Raw genomic sequence first — 20000 nt, forward strand, 5'->3', positions numbered from 1 at the left:
TTTTGTTGTTGTTGTTGTTGTTGTTTTGTGTTTTTGTTGTTCGTGTTTTTTGTTCTTGTCCTTTGTGTTTTTGTTCTTCGTGTTTTTGCTTTTATTGTTGTCCTTTGTGTCCTTGTTCTTGTTGTTCGTGTTCCTGCTCTTGTTCTTCGTGTTCTTGTTTTTGTTGTTGTTGTTCGTGTTCTTGTTCGTGTTGTTCTTCATGTTCTCGCGCTTGTCATCTCTTCCCTCTCGTGTTTCTGTCTTCCATCAATATACATTTTTCTTTTCTTTTCTTTCTCAACTTTCAACTTTCTATTCAAACTTTCAGCATTTTTGCGTCACTAATTTCTGGGTGACATGAAGGTTTGCTTCTGTTTTTTTTTATTTTTAAGCTAAATAAGGTGAGGTTAGGTGAGGTGAGGTGGGATGGGATGAGGCTTGATTAGGTTAGGTTGGGTTAAGTAAGGTAGTGGTTGAATTAAGTTAGGTTAGGTTAGGTTAGGTTAGGTGAGGTTGGTTAGGTTAGGTTAGGTGAGGTGGGGTGGAGTGAGGCTTGATTAGGTTAAGTTGGGTTAAGTAATGTGGTTGAATTAAGTTAGGTTCGGTTACGTTATGTTCTGGTACCGAGGTCTAACTTAACGTAACCTAATCCAGCTTAATCATATCTTATCTAACCAAATCTAATGTTACTTAATCTAATCTTTCTAATCTTCCTAACATAATACCAAATTTTATCTAATCAACCTGTAATCCAATCCAACCTAACCTAATCAGAAGTGTTTCTCACCTAACCTAACCTAAGCTAATCAAAATTGTATCTCTCCTAACCTAAGTTAACCTAACCTAATCATAACTCCATCTCACCTAACCTAACCTAACCTAACCTAACCTTAACCTAACCTAACCTAACCTAACCTAACCGACCATAACCTAACCTAACCTAACCTAACCTAACCTAACCTAACCTAACCTAACCTAATCATAACTGCATCTCACTTAACCTAACCTTAACCTAACCTAACCTAACCTAACCTAACCTAACCTTAACCTTAACCTAACCTAACCTAACCTAACCTAACCTAACCTAACCGAACATAACCTAAGCAAAAAAAAATGTGAAAAGTAACGAAACAAAATAAAATAAATAAATAAATGAAAACAAAAAATAAAAGTTAGAAAGAATAAATGAAAAAGTATATTCTGTAAAATTCTTCCGCTTGTATATATATTTTTTATTTTTTCTCCTTTTTTTCTTTTGTTGATTAAGAGAAATTCCCTTTTGATCCTTTTTATTCCTGAGCATATTGTGTTTTGATGCTCCGGGGATCATGGGAGCATTTTGTGCTTATGGCAATGTGTTGTGCATTAGATTACTCTCTCTCTCTCTCTCTCTCTCTCTCTCTCTCTCTCTCTCTCTCTCTCTCTCTCTCTCTCTCTCTCTCTCTCTCTCTCTCTCATGTGTGTGCGTAAAAGCAAGAGAGAGAGAGAGAGAGAGAGAGAGAGAGAGAGAGAGAGAGAGAGAGAGAGAGAGAGACTAAGCCCAAACGCATTAACCTTTCATTAGATTTCCAGAGAGAGAGAGAGAGAGAGAGAGAGAGAGAGAGAGAGAGAGAGAGAGAGAGAGAGAGAGGATAAGAATATGGATACACACACACTAATACCACCACCACCATCTCCTCCTCCTCCTCCTCGTCCTTCCTCTCTATTTCCCTCCCTCACGCCTCTCTCACTCTCGCCTCTCACACCACGCCTCTCCCTCTCGCTCTCTCCTCCATGTATTATCCTCCACTTTCCCCAGACGGTCAAAATATCACCTACTTCTCCTTGGCAGCGGAAAAATTCCTACCTCTCCATTTTTTTCCTTTTTACAAGAGTTACCCATTCAATTTTTTGTGAGCGGCTCCGTTTTCTTTGGTTACGGGCGATTTTTTTTTCTTTTTTTCTTTTCTTTTTTTCTTTTTGGTTATGAATATTATTAAGTGTACGGGTAATGTATATTTGAGAGAGAGAGAGAGAGAGAGAGAGAGAGAGAGAGAGAGAGAGAGAGAGAGAGAGAGAGAGAGAGAGATATAAATGCAAAACAGTTTCTTTCTCTTCCATTTTTTTCTTTCCTTCGCTTTCTTCTCTGTTCTTCTCTTCTCCTCTCTTCTCCTTCTCTCCTTACCTTTCCTCTCCTGTCATTTTCTTTTTCTCTTCTTCTATCTACTTTCATCCTTTTCTTTTTATCTCCTTTTTTTCTTGGTCATTTCTTGTCACATTCTTTATCTTTTTTTTTTTATCTTTCCTTTCTTTCTTTCCTCTCCTCTTCCTACTTTTCAAATATTTTTCCTTTTTACTTTTCTCTTATCTTTCTTATATTCCTCTTTTTACATTAATCTCTTATTCTCCTTTCGTATTATCTTTCCTCTTCATTTATCACTTTTTTTTGTTTTCGTATTCCATCTCTGCCTCTCCTTCTTTATCTTTCTCCTTTTCCACGCATCTTCTCTCCTTTATTCTTCCCTCTGCATCTTATATCTTCTTTTTTATCTTCATCTTTATCCTCTTCCTTCTTTCTCATCTTCTTCTCTTCCTCTTCCTCCTCCTCCTTTCTTATCCTCTTCTCATCTCCACTCTTCTCTTATATTATCGTCTTCTTCCTCCTCCCTTTCCTTCTAATTTATCTTCCCCCTTCTTTACTTATCTTCTCATTTTCGTATCCTTTTCCTCCTCCTCTTCCTTCTCCTCCTCCACCTTTCTTTTCATTCTCCTCTCCTTCTCTTCCCCCTTTCTTACGTTCCTTCTCGTCTTTTCTTCTCCTTCATCTTTCTTATCATCTTTCTTTCCTTCTCCTATCCACTTCCTATCCTCTTCCTGATCCTCCTTTTCCTTCTCCTCCTTCACCTTTCTTATTCTCCTCTCCTTTTTCTCCCTTTCTTCTTTCCCCTCCTCCTTCTCTTCTTCCTTCTCCTCCTTCATCTTTGTTATCACTCTCCTCTCCTTCTGCTCCTCCTCCTTTCTTCCTCCTCCTCCTCCTCCTCCTCCTCCTCCTCCTTTCTTATCCTTCTTCCTTCCCCACTCATCTCTTCTTCTCCTTCTCCTTTTCTCTCGGGAGCCAAATTTTAACTTTCCCACACTTCACAGCGCGTGCAGTGTTGCCACCTCCCCCGGGACCGCCTCACCTCTCACCTCTCTCTTGCGCCTCTCCCTCCTGCCCTCCCAAAGGTCCACATGAAGTAGTCTTGTAAGTGTGTGAGAGTGTGTTTGTAATTGAAATGAGGGCGCTCTCTCTCTGTGTGTGTGTGTGTGTGTGTGTGTGTGTGTGTGTGTGTGTGTGTGTGTGTGTGTGATGTTATTTGCAGTTTGGTAACTTTTGTTTTCGTTTTCGTTTTCTTCTTCTTTTTGAGTGTTGTGTTTCATTTCACGCGACTCTCTCTCTCTCTCTCTCTCTCTCTCTCTCTCTCTCTCTCTCTCTCTCTCTCTCTCTCTCTCTCTCTCTCTCTCTCTCTCCAATTTATTAGTTCATTCTTCATCGTCGCTGTTAATTATTTCGTGTATTCGTGGAAAAGGGAAGAGAACGGAGGGAGGGAGGGAGGGAGGGAAGGAGGAAAGCCAGGGAGGAAGGAAGGAAGGAAGGAAGGAATGAAGGGAGAAGAAGGAAAGAAGGAGAAAGAAGAGGAAAAGAAAAGGAAGGAAGAAGGCGAAGGAAGGGGAAAAGGGCGGGAAGGAAGGAAGGAAGGAGAGAGGAAAGGAAGGAAGGAGGGAGGGAAGGAAGGAAGAAAAGAAGAGAGGGGAAGGAAGAGGAAGAGGAAGGAATGAAGGAGGGAAGCAAGGGGAAAAGGGCGGGAAGGAAGGAAAGGGAAGAAGGGAGAGAGGGGAAGAAAAAGGAGAGAGAAAAGAAGATAGGAAGGAAAAAAGGGAAAGGAAGAGGAAGAGAAAAAGGAAGCAAGGAAGGAAGGAATGAAGGAAGGAGAAGGAAAAGGGAGGGAGGAAAGGAGAGGAAAGAGGTGTATTCTTCTGCTCCTGTTCCTTTTCATTATTTAAGAGTGTTTTCACCAGTGGTCAGAGAGAGAGAGAGAGATAGAGATAGATAGAGAGAGAGAGAGAGAGAGAGAGAGAGAGAGAGAGAGAGAGAGAGAGAGAGAGAGAGAGAGAGAGAGAGAGATTTGTGGTATAAATGCAAACACTTTAAATATAATGAAAAAAATAGAAAAGTCTCTCACTCTCTCTCTCTCTCTCTCTCTCTCTCTCTCTCTCTCTCTCTCTCTCTCTCTCTCTCTCTCTCTCTCTCTCTCTCTCACAGTGGGTTCTCCAGATGGTGAAGCTATCTACATTTTTGAGAGAGAGAGAGAGAGAGAGAGAGAGAGAGAGAGAGAGAGAGAGAGAGAGAGAGAGAGAGAGAGAGAGAGAGAGAGAGAGTCGAATACATACTTAATACTGTACTGGGAAAAGGGAAAAGAAAACACCATTAACTTTTTATTTTCCCTGATGCTTAAAAAAAGAAAAGAAAAAAGAAAGGAAACTCTCTTAGCTCGCTTTAGAAATTATTCCGTGACTTTATTTTTTTCTTTCTTTCTTATTTTTATCCTACGTCCACATTTTTATCTATTTCTTCACTAAAAATCCAAAATAAGAAAAAAAAACAGTAGAAACCATAATAAAAAACAACGAAATAGTAGTAGTAGTAGTAGTAGTAGTAGTAGTAGTAGTAGTAGTAATAATAATAATAATAATAATAATAATAATAATAATAACAAAACTTAAAAGAACCATCGTGAAAAAAAAACACTGAAGAATATAAAGTAGAAATTCTCCACATTACTTTTTTTTTCTTTTTCTCTTCTCTTTGGTTTCCTCGTCTTCTTATTTGAGTTTCCTTTATGTGTCTTTTTTTCCTTGAAATTTCCTCCTTGAACGCGTGTTTCCTTTAGAATTTATTGAGAGTTCTTCACGGGAAATTCTGAGATCATTTCTGAGGAGGAAAGTTGGAGGAGGCATGGCAGCAGGAGGAGGAGGAGGAGGAGGAAAAAGAACATTAACGAAGAAAAAGGACGAAGGAGAAAAGGAAGGAGAGAAGAACGAAGAGAGGAAAGAGGAGGAGGAGGAGAAGGAAGAAAAGAACATGAACAAGAACGAAGGTGAGGAACAAAATGGAAAAAAAGGAGGAAGAGAAGAACGAAAAGGAAGAGAGTAGAAGGTAAAAAGAAAAAAAAAGGAAAACTAGAAGGGCGAAGAGAAGGAGGAGGAAAGCAAAGAAGGAAAAGAAGGGAAAAAAGAAGATTAAAAAAAAATACGAAGAGAAGGAAGGACAAAGCGGAGAAGGACAAAGAAAGGAAGAAAGAAAATGAAGAAAAAGACGAGCTGGAAGAAGAAATAGAAAGAATGCAAAGTAGGAGGAGAAAAGAAGGTATAGAAGGAGGAAGAATAGGAGAACTTGGTAAAAGAAGAGGAGAAAGAAGGAAAAAAGAAGAAGAGAAGAAGTAGGAAGAGGAGAAGGATAGCATTACCAAGCCAGTAAAAGCTTTTCAACTTACAAAAACGTGACCTGTTTGAGCAAGGCTATTTCAAGAGAGTAAGGCGAGAAGACACATCCCCACCAGTTCCTCCCGCCGGCGTGCAAGACGAGACCAAACGGGAACTTTCACTATGGTCACTACACGCTGAAGGAAAGTGAGGTTTTTGAAGTACACTCTTAAGTACCGGAAAAACACTTAAGTAACACAAGAGAATTAAGAAGGAAACTTAATAAATATTGATAAAAGGGAGAAATAGAAAGAATAAAAGTCTAAAACAATAGTTATGTACAGTAGAACGAAAAAAGAATAGTCTTAAGTAAAAGTAGTGAAGATAGGAAATTGAAACGCGTAAAGATTTAGAATAAGATGAAGGTTAAAATGTTAAGAATTATTCCGTTTTCCCCGTTTTCCTTTCTCTCGTCATAAAAACACAAGAATAACATAGGAAAATAAGGAAACCAAGAAATTTTCAGGCATAAAATGATTTTCTTTTTTCTTTTTTTCCCTTTTTTTGGATTTACATGGTATCGTGTCTTTTTTTTTCCTCTTTTCCTTCTTCTTCGCCCTCTTCTTCTCCTTTCTTCTTTCATGTTGTTGTTGTTGTTGTTGTTGTTGTTGTTGTTGTTGTTGTTGTTGTTTGTCGTGGGCGTCATCGTCTTCGTCTTCTTCTTCTTCTTCTTCTTCTTCTTCTTCTTCTTCTTCTTCTTCTTCTTCTTCTTCTTCTTCTTCTTCTTCTTCTTCTTCTTCTTCTTCTTCTTCTTCTTCTTCTTCTTCTTCTTCTTCTTCTTCTTCTTCTTCTTCTTCTTCTTCTTCTTCTTATTATTATTATTATTATTATTATTATCATTATTATTATCATTATTATTATTTTCCTCCTCCTCCTCCTCCTCCTCCTCCTCCTCCTCCTCCTCCTCCTGCTCATGTCTTCACCGTCAGTACAGCTTTCATGAATAATCCCGAAGTATGTTTTTGTAGGAAAGCAAGAAGAGGAGGAGGAGGAGGAGGAGGACCAAGAGAAGGAGGAGGAAGAGGAGGAGGAGGAGGAGGAGAGACACGGAAGATTAAATGATATGCTGTGGAATTATGCTAAGTTTGAAAATAGCGGTTGAAGGAAAGGCTGTGATCTTCATAATTTTTTTATTTATTTATTTATTTTTTATGTCTTCTAATCTACACTGTAAACTGCCCCCTTGTTGTCGTCGTCGTCGTTGTTGTTGTTGTTGTTGTTGTTGTTGTTGTTGTTGTTGTTGTTGTTGTTGTTGTTGTTGTTGTTGTTGTTGTTGTTGTTGTTCTTCTTCTTCTTCTTCTTCTTCTTCTTCTTCTTCTTCTTCTTCTTCTTCTTCTTCTTCTTCTTCTTCTTCTTCTTCTTCTTCTTCTTCTTCTTCTTCTTCTTCTTCTTCTTCTTCTTCTTCTTCTTCTTCTTCTTCTTCTTCTTCTTCTTCTTCTTCTTCTTCTTCTTCTTCTTCTTCTTCTTCTTCTTCTTCTTCTTCTTCTTCTTCTTCTTCTTCTTCTTCGTTGTTGTTGGTGGTGTTATTATTTTGTTCTCTTCACCATCATTATCTTCTTCTTCTTCTTCTTCTTCTTCTTCTTCTTCTTCTTCTTCTTCTTCTTCTTCTTCTTCTTCTTCTTCTTCTTCTTCTTCTTCTTCTTCTTCTTCTTCTTCTTCTTCTTCTTCTTCTTCTTCTTCTTCTTCTTCTTCTTCTTCTTCTTCTTCTTCTTCTTCTTCTTATTATTATTATTATTATTATTATTATTATTATTATTATTATTATTATTGCTACTACTTCTTTTCCCTTTTCTCCTTTTTTGTCCTCCTCCTCCTCGTCTTTGCATTCCTGAACAGACCATACGCACAAAGAGAGAGAGAGAGAGAGAGAGAGAGAGAGAGAGAGAGAGAGAGAGAGAGAGAGAGAGAGGGGGGGGACATCATCACAGGCCTCGTATTATACATGGCACCATTAGTATAATATATATATACCATTATCACTATTCTGCTTAACTTTTGCGTCTCTTTAAAAAGTTTGTTGATGAGAGAGAGAGAGAGAGAGAGAGAGAGAGAGAGAGAGAGAGAGAGAGAGAGAGAGAGAGAGAGAGAGAGAGATGCGTGCCTGTAGCTTGTAAATTTAGCTAAAAACAAGCATATGAGTTCATCCGGTTTATTTAAAGGGTCTGAAATATTGCCCTTGCCTCCATCTTCCTCCTCCTCCTCCTCCTCCTCCTCCTCCTCCTCCTCCTCCTCCTCCTCCTCCTCCTCCTACTCCGCCTTCTCATACATACAAATATAGAAGGAGAAATACTTGTAAAAGGATATTGATAAATGCACACACACACACACACACACACACACACACACACACACGTGATATGTTTGTTATATTTACTGTTTGTTTGTTTGTTTGTTTGTTTGTTTGTGTGTTTTATTTGTTCTTATCTTTATGGCTTGTTTGTTAGTTATGTGTGTGGTGTGGGTGTACTCAGCTCTCTCTCTCTCTCTCTCTCTCTCTCTCTCTCTCTCTCTCTCTCTCTCTCTCTCTCTCTCTCTCTCTCTCTCTCGTGCTAGGAATGAAAATGTGTGTGTGTGTGTGTGTGTGTGTGTGAAGAACATAAGAAGAACATAAGAAATAAGGGAAGCTGCAAGAAGCGACCAGGCTTACACGTGGCAGTCCCTGTATGAAACACTCCTACCTATTTCCACCTATCATCCCCATCCATAAACTTGTCTAATCTTCTCTTAAAGCTCTCTAGTGTCCTAGCACTAACTACATGATTACTGAGTCCGTTCCACTCATCTACCACTCTATTCGAGAACCAATTTTTTCCTATCTCCTTCCTAAACCTAAATTTTTCAAGCTTGAACCCGTTATTTCTTGTTCTATCCTGGTTGCTGATCCTAAGAATTTTGCTTACATCTCCCTTGTTATAACCCTTATACCACTTAAAGACCTCTATCAGGTCCCCTCTTAACCTACGTCTCTCTAGAGAATGTAAATTTAACCGCTTCAACCTCGCTTCGTAAGGAATACTCCTCATCCCCTGTATCCTTTTAGTCATTCTCCTCTGTACTGATTCTAATAGACCTATATCTTTCCTGTAATGTGGGGACCAGAACTGTACAGCGTAGTCTAGATGAGGTCTGACCAGCGCCAAGTATAACTTTAATATTACCTCCGGCCTTCTACTTTTAACACTCCTAAAAATGAATCCTAGTACCCTATTTGCCTTGTTTCTGGCTTCTATGCATTGTTTCCCTAGACGGAGTTCAGAGCTAACTATAACTCCTAAATCTTTCTCGTACCCTGTACCTACCAGAGTTTGGGTGTTTAATGTGTACCTATTGTGTGGGTTTCCTCTACCTACGCTAAGCACTTTGCATTTATTGATATTAAATTGCATTTGCCATCTATCCGTCCATTCATTCATTCTATCTAAGTCTGTCTGCAAGGCGATGGCATCCGCTTCTGACCTAATTAATCTACCTATCTTTGTGTCATCCGCAAATTTACTAACATCGCTATTAATTCCACTATCCAAGTCATTGATATATATTAGAAATAATAATGGCCCTAATACTGATCCCTGTGGCACCCCACTAATGACATGACCCCACTCGGATTTCGAGCCGTTTATTAGCACTCTCTGTCGCCTGTTACCAAGCCATGACCCTATCCAACCTAACACCTTCCCATCTATCCCGTGCGCCCTAACCTTTCTCAGGAGCCTTTGATGGGGCACCTTGTCGAATGCTTTACTAAAGTCCAGATATAAGATATCATAACTATCTCCATTATCTACTGCCTCGTACACCTTACTGTAAAAACTTAACAAGTTTGTCAGGCAAGACTTCCCCTTCGTGAAGCCATGCTGTGACTGCTTTATCAAGTTATGTTTGTCTAAATGTTCCCTAATGTTCCTGGCTATTATTGACTCTAACATTTTACCTACAACTGAAGTTAAGCTGACCGGTCTATAATTAGACGCTAAAGTTTTATCCCCTTTCTTAAAGATGGGTACTACATTAGCCTGCCTCCACATTTCTGGTACCTCACCCGACTCCAGTGATTTCCTAAAGACAGAAACTAACGGCTCACTAATAATCTTTTTACATTCCTTCAGTACTCTGGGATATATTTCATCAGGTCCTGGTGACTTGAACTTTTTTAGCCTATCTATCTCCTGCTCCGTGTGTGTGTGTGTGTGTGTGTGTGTGTGTGTGTGTGTATTCACTCAGGTAAGAACACAGCTCACCTGTAAACAAACAAACAGCTAATTACAGGTACTCGAAACTCTTTCTCTTAACCGAACAATAACAACGAAAAAAAAAAAGAAATGGCAGGAAAAGAAAGAAAAAACGAAAAGTTAAATTCTAAAAACCAACAATAATAATAAAAAAAAAGAAAACATGGAACTTCGAAACAAACAAAGAAAAACGAAACTGCTTCAAACCAAAACAAAACAGTGGAGATGAAATACCTACGTACAGTGTGTTTGTTTTGTTTGTTTAAGAGAGAGAGAGAGAGAGAGAGAGAGAGAGAGAGAGAGAGAGAGTAAAAAGCAACACATTCCTCCCTTTCACTCTCCCGCTCCCTTTCTTCCTCCTTCCCTCCCTGCTTCCTTCTATCTTGCTTTATTTATTATTATTTTTTACTCTATTTTTTGTTCTATTTCTGTTCCATTCAGCTCAATCCTACCTTTTCCGGCCGCTGACAGGTAAACACAGGGGGCTCTGGTAGATTATAGACAGGTAAATGTATAATATGTGTCCCGGTAAAGGTCGGAGTCCCAAGTTGTGAAGTTCCAGTGGGGTTTTCTCTGTCGGTAAGCTTCCCAGAAAGAGCGAAGCGTTGGGTGTAAAAATTAATGCTCTTTCTCTCGCAGTCTCCCCCTTGTGTCCGTTTTCTATGTTTTTCGCGTTCGAGTTTGCCAAAAGGTTCGTAAGGAAGTGGGTGAAAAAGTGGATTTCTGGGCTGAATAAATAGCTTAGTGGTCTTAAGATAAATGTTTTTGTGTTTGTATTTTGTATATGTTGTTGTTGTTTTTTTTTTATTATTATTTTTAGTTTTTTTTTTTTTTTTTTTTTTTGTTTGGTGTAAGAATAGGATTATTTGAAGTTATGCGTGAGTGAATGAACGCAAAGTAGTAGTTGTAGTAGTAGTAGTAGTAGTAGTAGTAGTAATATTGGGTACTGCTACTACTACTACTACAAATTCCACCATCACCAGCATATAAAATGAAAATCTAGCATCTTTTATACCTTCCTCGTCTCTCTCTCTCTCTCTCTCTCTCTCTCTCTCTCTCTCTCTCTCTCTCTCTCTCTCTCTCTCTCTCTCTCTCTCTCCGGGGAAGCACAAAGCGGAAACACACGGGAGCGCAGCGGGCGACGTGTGTGAGGATGAAAATAAGGTTGTTGTGTTGAATTTATTGAGCTAACGGGAAAGAAAAAGAGAGAAAACAAAAGTTGAGGAAGTGAATGGCGAAAACAAAGACATTCCAACGAGAGAGAGAGAGAGAGAGAGAGAGAGAGAGAGAGAGAGAGAGAGAGAGAGAGAGAGAGAGAGAGAGAGAGAGAGAGAGAGAGAGAGAGCGGGAGGTGAGAGGAAGGTGGGATAGGGAGGGGGGAATAAGGGGTGAGGGAGAGCGAGAGGCCGACAAACAGACAGACAGACAGACAGATGATTAATACGTCAGGAATATTAACAAAGAAGACAAACAGAGATAAAGGAAAATAAACAGACAGATAGATAAATAAATAATTAGACAGACAGACAGGCAAGGTGGCAGGCAGAGGACTATTACGACAAGAATACTAACAAGGAAGATAAACAGTTAAAAAAAAAAAACAGGAAAGAACAGATAAAATTAATAATGAAACAAACAGACAGACAGACGGACAAATAGAAAATAAACACACAAACAGAATGACAAACAAACAATAAGATAAAGGTAGAAACAACAGCAATCAAATACACAAACACACACACGCACACACGCACAGACAGACAAAAAAAAAAAGGAAAAAAAATCAAAACAAACTCACATACAAACAAACACACACACACAAACATCCCATTAACCCGAAAAACTGTAAAAAAAAAAAAAAGAAAAGAAAAAAAGAAAAGAAAATGCAACACATACAGACAAACACACCCTCAGTCAATCCATCAATTTTTTTCTCACGCTAACAAACCCCTTAATTAATTTACCTGTTTACACGTAATCAACGGAAACAATAACAGCGTCCCATGCCCCATTCACCCCCCAAAGCCTGATTCAATTAAACACCTCACTTTTATTGTTATCGTCGTATCATTCACCACTCGGAATTTAGCTGGAAAAAAAAAATGCACATATATAAACGTTTGGTAATGAATGTGTTGCAATTTAATGATTCTGACGAGGCAGGAATGAGTGAGGAATGAGAGGAGGGGAGGGAAAAAGAGAGTTGAGGAAAATAAAGAAGGAAAAGGGAAAAGAGGGAGGCAGGGAAGGAAGGAAGGAAAGGAAAGGAAAGGAAGGAAAAAAAGAGGGAGGCAGGGAAAGAAGAACAGAAGGAAAACACTGGAATGAATGAAGAAAGGAAGGAAGAAAGGAGAGGAGTAAGCACGGTAGGAAGGAAGGGAGAGATAAAAGAAGGAGGAAGGGAAGAAAGGAAGAAAGGAAGGAAAAGAGAAAAGAGAGGGGGCAGGGGAGGAGGAAAGGGAGGAAGGAAGATGGAAAAAGAAAGAGACAGGGAAGGAAGGAAAGAAGGAAAAGAGAAAAGAAAGAGGCAGAGGAGGAAGAAAAGAAGGAAGGAAAAGAGGGAGGCAGGGAAGAAAAGAAGGGAGGAAAAACTGTAAGAAGAAAACGACAAATATATGAAATGGGAGGAGAGAGAGAGAGAGAGAGAGAGAGAGAGAGAGAGAGAGAGAGAGAGAGAGAGAGAGAGAGAGAGAGAGAGAGAGAGAGAGAGAGAGAGAGAGAGAGGCGCTGAATGAATAATTTCCACCATGAATTGCGTTTCCTCGTTGTTTCGTGAAAAGTTTCCGTCAGAAATTGAAAAAAAAAAGGAAATCAAAATCGATGAAATTGGCGCGAAGTTTAAAAAAAATAAGATAAAAAACGTGAGGGATTGACGGAAATTTTACCCAATGTTACTGTTTTTATTTTTGGTGAGTACTTCCGCTAATTCAAACCTACTAACAGCTTTGCCATTTAGTTAGTTAGTTTGTTCGTTTGTCTGTCTGCTTTTTTTTTTTCTTTTGTCATTTTTTAGTTCATTGGTTGGTTATTTTTTTGTTATGTTTTTGTTTATTTGTTTGTTATTTATTTGTTAGTTTTGTTTGTTATTTGTTAGTTATCTAGTTAGTGAGTTTTTTTATTAGTTAGTTTTACAATGATGACTTTCACATACCAAGAACAAAATATACACCTGGCAGTCCCTGTATGAAACTGTATAAGCCCTTGTATTCTTTCACCTAACATTCCTATCCATGAATTTACTTTTTAAAACCTCCCTTTTGACTCTGGACTAAAATTGATTACTGAGTCTGTCCCACTAATGCTTCAGAACCAATTTCCTCTCCATCTCTTTTAAATAAAACTTCATCTAGAATATTTTCACCGCAGATACAATTTCGAAAGACAATTTTTCAAACTTTTTAAAAATTATCAGGCATAAAAAAATAAATAAAAAAAATCAGTATATATGTGTAACTATAGATGTTTTGATCCTCTAAGTTACGTAAAATATCACCCACAAACTTAATCAAACCTTGTAAACGTAACCGGAATGGAATTAAGGGAACCTGATGCTGCGTGAGGGAGAGACCCGGCGCTTTGTGTGTACCTGTGGCGCCGCGGATGTCAAGAGGCGTGTATTGGGTGTGCTGCTGCGGGAGGGAGTGTTGGGGTTGCGATGTGCCGAGTGGTGGCGGTGGTGGTGGTGGTAGTGGTGGTGGTAGTAGTAGTAATAGTAGTAGTAGTAGTAGTAATAGTAGCAGTAGTAGTAGTAATAATAGTAGTAGTATGATAGTAACAATATTCAGTGACTACTACTACTACTACTACTACTACTATTTTTACGACTATCACCATCATTACTCTAATAATAATAATAATAATAAAAAGAAGAAGAAAAGAAGAAGAAAAAGATTTTATTATTATTATTATCATTATTATTGTTATCATTATTATTATTATTATTATTATTATTAGTAGTAGTAGTAGTAGTAGTAGTATCATTTATCATCACCATCATCACCATCATCATCATAACCTGTACGTACTTCTATCATCATCACCACTAAGCATTACATTACCGAGCGGTGGGGAGACCTAGGAGGGACCACGGCACAATATCCTACTCTCGACATCATCCCTGCCCTGCCCTGTGCCGGATAAGCGAGAGATTATCGTACACTCAGGGAACCGACAAGACGCATCACTAATACCAGACCTCTCAGACACGTGGTGAAGGAGCGCTGGAAGGCAGATTAACTTAACACTGTATTGTATTGGTTCTCTTGTTGCGTCTTGTGTCTGGTCTGGATATTGCGTTGTTTATTTGTGGTCTTCTGGTGTTTGGTGGTGGTGGTGGTGAAGGAAAGGAACAGGGAGGGAAGAGAAAGGAAGATAATGAAGGATAGAGGAAGGGGAGATATCGGAGAGAACGAAAGAGAAGGAAGGAAGGAAGAGAAAGGAAATTACGTGGTGGTGGTGGTGGTGGTGGTGGTGGTGGTGGTGGTGGTGGCGGTGGCGGTGGTGGTGGTCGTTATTACATTAATGAATACATGAAAAAAACGAAAAAAAAAGGAAGAAAAACTACAAAATATATGTTGTTTTACCAGAGAGAGAGAGAGAGAGAGAGAGAGAGAGAGAGAGAGAGAGAGAGAGAGTGAGAGACTTCCTGTTAAAAAGAATGAAAGATGGAATAATAAACAAATAAAGAATACAACATATGCATACACGGACAGAAAAACAAAAGAATACAGTAACGGGGTATGGTTTCATAGCTTCGTTTTAAAGCAGACAGAGAGGAGTTGACCTAGCGAGCGAGCCTTTTAGGTGCGCTTCGGTGGCCTCAAAGGGAATGGTTTCACTACATACTACATTGTTGTTGCTGTTTTTATTATACTTTCTTTTTTTCCTCCTTTTTTTCTTCCTTGTTTCTCTTTCTTTTTATTTTATTGTATTTTTTTTCTTCTCTGTCTCTGTTTTCCCCTCTGTTTTTTTTTTTTTGCTCTTTTTTGCGTTTTCTTCTCTTCGATTCTATTTTTTTCTTCTTTTTCCTCTTTTTCTTTTTTTCTTTTTTTCTTTTTTTCTTTTCCTTTTTTCTTTTCTTCTTTTTCTTCTTTCCTTCCTCTTTTTCTTCTTTCACGTTATCTCTCTCTCTCTCTCTCTCTCTCTCTCTCTCTCTCTCTCTCTCTCTCTCTCTCTCTCTCTCTCTCTCTCTCTCTCTCTCTCTCTCTCTCTCTCTCTCTCTCTCTGTTTTTGCTTCTGTGCTTTTTTCTTTTATCCGTTTATTTCTTTTTCTCCTTTTTTTTTTTTTCTTATCTTCCCTGTCTTTTTATTTGAAGGGAGGCTGAGATGGTACCCACGTATTTTTTGTTTGTGTGTGTGTGTGTGTGTGTGTGTGTGTGTGTGTGTGTGTGTGTGTGTGTGTGTGTGTGTGTGTTTTCTTATGTACTATTTTGTTTTCTCTGTGTCATTTGTATGTTTGTTTAATAGTTTTCTTTGTTTTCTTTCATTTCTTTATTTCGTTTTCATTTTCTTCTCTTTCTTCTCGCATCTGTTTTCCTTTTTTTTTTTTTTGCCTTTTTTTTTTTGTCTTTTTCGGGTCTCTCTCTCTCTCTCTCTCTCTCTCTCTCTCTCTCTCTCTCTCTCTCTCTCTCTCTCTCTCTCTCTCTCTCTCTCTCTCTCTCTCTCTCTCTCTCTCTCTCTCTCTCTCCCTTTGTTTTTTTAGGCTTACTTAATCCCTGCTATTTATTCTGTAGCTTTATTTTGACCCGCTTCCTTTTTGTGGCCTTTCTCTTTTCCTCCTGTTCTGTTTTTATCTTATTTTTTTTTATTTTCTTATTTTTATACATCCTTTCTTTATGTAATGAATATGTTTATTTTTCATGATTTTTGTAAGTTCTTTCTTGGTGTGTGTGTGTGTGTGTGTGTGTGTGTGTGTTTGTTTGTGTGTTTTCATTACCTCTGTAAGAAAGGAAATGTTTTGTGAAATTAAGTTATATTCTCAAGAAAGATTATCTGCTACTACTACTACTACTACTACTACTACTACTACCACCACTACTACCACTATTACCACTACCACTACCACCACTACTACTACTACTACTACTACTACTACTACTACCACAATATTAAACTTTCACCCACCACACACACATACACACACACACACACACACGGGTACCTGGCCTGGTTATCCGTGGACAGCTGTGCGACCCTCATCCCGCTTCATAATCCCAGGTAATGCTTGGCGGGGCTGGAAATTACGTCAGGCCAACAGGTGTGTCTAGTGTGTGAAGGGAAAGGAAGGGAAGGGAAGGAAAGGGAAAGATAAAGGAAGAGGATAAGAGAAAGGAAGAGGATAAGAAAAGGAAAAAGAAAAAATTAAGAGAAGAGAAGGGAAGGAAAACAGAAGGAACAAGAAGGGAAAGAATGGAAGAGAAATGAAGGGAAAGGAAGGAGTGCGTAGGAAAGGTAAGGAAAGAGAAGCAAGGATAATAACAGTAGGAAAAGGAAGAGAGAATGAAGGGAAGGAAAGAGAAGGGGAAGACGTGTTTTGGGGAAGGAAGGGAAGGGAAATGAAAGGGAAGAGGAAAGGGAGATTGTCTAAAACGAAAGAGAGGAGACAAAATGAATAAAGAAAAAAACTAAAACAAAAGGGAAGAAGAAGAAAGTGAGAGAAAGGCAAGAAATAGAAAATGAGAGAAAGATAGTCTAGAACGAAAAGGAAGAAGAAGAAGAAAGTGAGAGAAAGATCTAGAACGAAAGGGAAGAATAAGAAAGTGAGGAAAACGTTAGAACGAAAGGGGAGGAGGATAAATTGAGAGAAAAACAGACTAAAACGAAAGGGAAGAAGGAAAATATGGCTAAAGCGAACGATAAGAAGAACAAAATGAAGAAAAGATAGATTAAAACGAACAGGAAAAAGAAAACAATGAGAGGGAGGCAGTCTAAAACGAAAGGGAGAACAAACGAGGGAGGGAGAGGCTAGGGAGGAGAGGAAAGGTTAAGTCAAAGGTTGAGTATTTACATGAGAACCTCCCAGCCTTCCCTCATAGGCTGGCAACACCCCTCGCTTGTTTCCTTTGAAGTTACGTTCCTGGGCATGGAAACTGCATATAGATTGCCCCTAAAAGTCAAAAGAAGAATCCTGGGAAGAGGAGGAGGAGGAGGTGGAGGAGGAAGAGGAATGCAAATGAGAAAGAGGAAACAGTATATATTTTATCCTTCACCAAGTTGTAATATGCTGCACTGTCTGAGTATGGGATATTAAAGATGAAGGCTCCTCCCCACCTGCCTACCACTCCATGCCCTATTTACACTACAGTCTAAAAACACACATTTCATAACACCTTGAAGATAAGAACACAGTCACTTAAAAATGATAAACTAACTTTCTCCTGTACTTCGAAACACAGTACGAGTTACCACTGCTTCAACAGGGACAAAACGACCTCAAGAAAAAAAAATAGTGACATTTCTTAGTCTGCAGAAGACAGTAATGCGTAATAAACAGCTAAATTCCTTTCCCTAAACTCGCTTTCCCTTGTACTTTGAAGCGTATAAACTGTTACCTCTAACTGAACAAACTAGAACATAAAAGACTAAAACAGAAAAAAATATATATACAAGCTTTTTAAACCTGCAGAAGACGGTAATGCGTAATAAACAACAAAAAATTCTTTCCCTCAACCCAATTTCCCTTGTACACTGAAGCGTATAAAGAGTTACTACTTCTTCAACAAACTAGAAAAAAGACTAAAAAAAATAAATAAATAAATAAATAAAAAAATAACCTCCAGAAGACAGTAATGCGTAATAAACAACAAAAATTCCTTCCCCAAACTCACTTTCTCTCGTACTTTGAAGCGTATAAAGAGTTACCATTACTTCAACAAACTAGAACATAAAAACAAAACAAAAAAACATACAAACATTTTTTTTTTAATCTGCGAAAGACTATAATACGTAATAAACAACATAAATTCCTTTCTCTAAAACTCGCTTTCCCTTGTACTTTTGAACGAGCGAGTGTAAAGAGTTACCACTACTTGAACAAACTACAATAAAACAGACTAAAAAAAATAAACAAACACATTTTTTAACCTACAGAAGACAGTAACGCTTAATAAATAACAAAATTCCTTTCCTAAAGCCCTCATTCTTCTGAACTTTGAAGCATATAAAGACTTACCACCATTTCAAACTACAACAACAGCAAAGGAACTTAAAGAAAACAACATTTTCAACTTACGAAAAAAATATATAAAGCACAAAAAAATAACAAAAACTTCTTTCTTTATGCACAACCCTGTACTTCCTCGCAACTACATTCCTTCCTAACAACAGAAAAAAAAAGAAAAAAAAAAAGAAATAACAAGAGCCAGGCGATAAAAAGAGACAAGTAGCGAAGGGGGAATAAAAGAGAAGAGAACATAAAGACGAGTTATGCATGAGAGAGGAGGAAGTTAGGCAGTATAGCGGCTGTAATACGTCATTTCGTTGCTACAAGACTTGCAGTGTGTCCAATACTACTTCTTCTTTCTTGTCTCTTGTGTGCTGGGAGACTTAGTGAAGCTCTCGTGATAAAAAGGTTGTATTTGTGTGACGGTGGAGAGAGAGAGAGAGAGAGAGAGAGAGAGAGAGAGAGAGAGAGAGAGAGAGAGAGAGAGAGAGAGAGAGAGAGAGAGAGAGAATAAATGAAAAAGTAAAGTGGAATGCTCTCTCTCTCTCTCTCTCTCTCTCTCTCTCTCTCTCTCTCTCTCTCTCTCTCTCTCTCTCTCTCTCTCTCTCTCTCTCTCTCTCTCTCTGAATTTATAAAAGGGAAGCAAAAAAAATAATGCGGAATGCTTGCTCTCTCTCTCTCTCTCTCTCTCTCTCTCTCTCTCTCTCTCTCTCTCTCTCTCTCTCTCTCTCTCTCTCTCTCTCTCTCTCTCTCTCTCTCTCTCTCTCTCTCTCTCTCTCTCTCTCTCTCTCTCTCTCTCTCTCTCTCTCTCTCTCTCTCTCTCTCTCTCTCTCTCTCTCTCTCTCTCTCTCTCTCTCTCTCTCTCTCTCTCTCTCTCTCTCTCTCTCTCTCTCTCTCTCTCTCTCTCTCTCTCTCTCTGCATATTTTGTAATACGAATGAATGCTGCAAAACGAGAGAGAGAGAGAGAGAGAGAGAGAGAGAGAGAGAGAGAGAGAGAGAGAGAGAGATCTAACATACCACCCTCATATCGTGACTGAAAAGCGATAGTTCTATAATACAAGAACCATTTTTACCTGACCACATTTCCACTTATCCCTCACAAAATATTTTCCTTGCCTGTAATATAAAAGTTTCCCAAATGCGAGAGAATTGTTACCCCGTAGGAAAGGCGCAAACTTTACGTGACCAAACAAAACACGTACACCAGCGTAGCCTACTAACTTTCCCAGCCTTCCCTCCTTCCCTCCTTCCCTCTTTCCCTCCCCCTTCCTCCCGACGCAAATAGGCTTGTGTTATAAAAGTCTGTTCTTACTGAAATTGAATGGTTTTTGCACGTAAACTTGAGAGAGGAGGAAGAAAAGGGAGGGAAATGCTTAGTATAGCTTGTATATGAGGAGAGAGAGAGAGAGAGAGAGAGAGAGAGAGAGAGAGAGAGAGAGAGAGAGAGAGAGAGAGAGAGAGAGAGAGAAATATTAAGCCATCTATAATCTTTTTTGCTTTGAGAAAAAAAATCTTTACACACACACACACACACACACACACACACTCTTTCGCAACACTGCAGAGAAAGTTTTGGAGAAGGAAAATAGAAAAAAAAGAATAATAGTAACACGCAACAACTTAGCAATCATTCTTTTTCCTTCCGCCTTTGAATTCTTTCCCCGCCCAAAAAGAAAAAAAAAATTATGGGGAGAAAATGGAGCGTCATACGATATATATTTCTTTAGGCACGAGATCACCCCACTCACAACACAGGTATTTATTTTAGGCTCGTCAAATGACTCTATCACATAAAATAAATAATGAAAGTCACATAAAAATCTGAGGAGGAAAAATAAACATTGTAATTTTGACATCTTTATTTAGGCTCGCGATTATTTCTAGTATTTTTTTTTTTTTGTAATATATTTGTTACTATAGTATTTGTTATTCATTATTATAGTATTTATAATAGCATATTTATTATAGTATATTTATTATCATTGAAGCCTGAATTGTCCTGGTTGAACAATGAATAGCGGGTTTTCAAGTTTGAACCCGTTATTTCTTGTTCATCGAGGACAGAACAAGTAATAACGGGCACAAGCTTGAAAAATTTAGGTTTAAGAAAGAGATAGGAAGAAATTAG

General features: G+C 38.5%; 1 protein-coding gene across 1 annotated transcript in view; it reads left to right on the forward strand.

Annotated features, from left to right (window-relative positions):
- Positions 1-20000, forward strand: part of LOC135089106 (uncharacterized) — a 94661-nt gene that overhangs the window by 436 nt on the left and 74225 nt on the right. The window lies entirely within an intron of this gene.

This window comes from Scylla paramamosain, chromosome 32 (assembly GCF_035594125.1).
Source record: "Scylla paramamosain isolate STU-SP2022 chromosome 32, ASM3559412v1, whole genome shotgun sequence".
NCBI classification, from domain to species: Eukaryota; Metazoa; Arthropoda; class Malacostraca; order Decapoda; family Portunidae; genus Scylla; species Scylla paramamosain.